The sequence below is a fragment of the Apium graveolens genome, chromosome 3 (genome assembly GCF_009905375.1).
Source record: "Apium graveolens cultivar Ventura chromosome 3, ASM990537v1, whole genome shotgun sequence".
Classification (NCBI taxonomy): Eukaryota; Viridiplantae; Streptophyta; class Magnoliopsida; order Apiales; family Apiaceae; genus Apium; species Apium graveolens.
Genome location: NC_133649.1, coordinates 284,185,131 through 284,185,692, shown reverse-complemented (window position 1 = coordinate 284,185,692; position 562 = coordinate 284,185,131). Strand labels below are relative to the sequence as shown.

Here is a 562-nt window from a genome sequence, read left to right as displayed (position 1 = left end):
CACATTAGAGATTTCATCGAGATTTGCGACACTTTCAAGTTCAACAAGTTTCTAAGATGTTATGAAGCCGAGGCTTTTTCCATTCTCTCTGAGGATAAGCTAAGTGTTGGTTGTATTCTCCACCACCAGGTTTCTATCACTACTTAGGAGGATCTTGCTCAAAAGTTTCTCACTAAATTCTTCCCTATGGCGAAAACAGCTGTCTCAGAAACGCTCTTACTCAATTTGCGTAGCAATCGGGAGAATCTTTGTGTGAGGCTTGGAGCGCTACAAGAGATGCTTAAGAATATCCTCATCATGGCATGCCTGACTGGATGATCATCAATTACTTTTATAATGGGTTGGGAGCACAGTCGAGACCTATGCTCGATGCAGCATCAGGTGGAGCCTTATGGCTAAGAGCTACGATGAAGCTTATGAGCTAATTGAATTGATGGCTGCTAATGAATATCAGAACCCAACTCAGAGACTATCTCAAAGTAAGGTAGCAGAAATTATGGAGGTAGATACAGCTACGGCTATAGCTTCTCAGCTAAAGGCGTTAATGATGAAAGTGGATTCT

At 42.0% G+C, this 562-nt stretch overlaps 1 non-coding gene across 1 annotated transcript; it reads right to left on the bottom strand.

Annotated features, from left to right (window-relative positions):
- Positions 1-200: 200 nt before the first annotated feature.
- Positions 201-304, bottom strand: LOC141715603 (small nucleolar RNA R71). Its single transcript, XR_012572360.1, has one exon. It is a non-coding gene; the product is annotated as a small nucleolar RNA R71 (small nucleolar RNA).
- Positions 305-562: the final 258 nt, after the last annotated feature.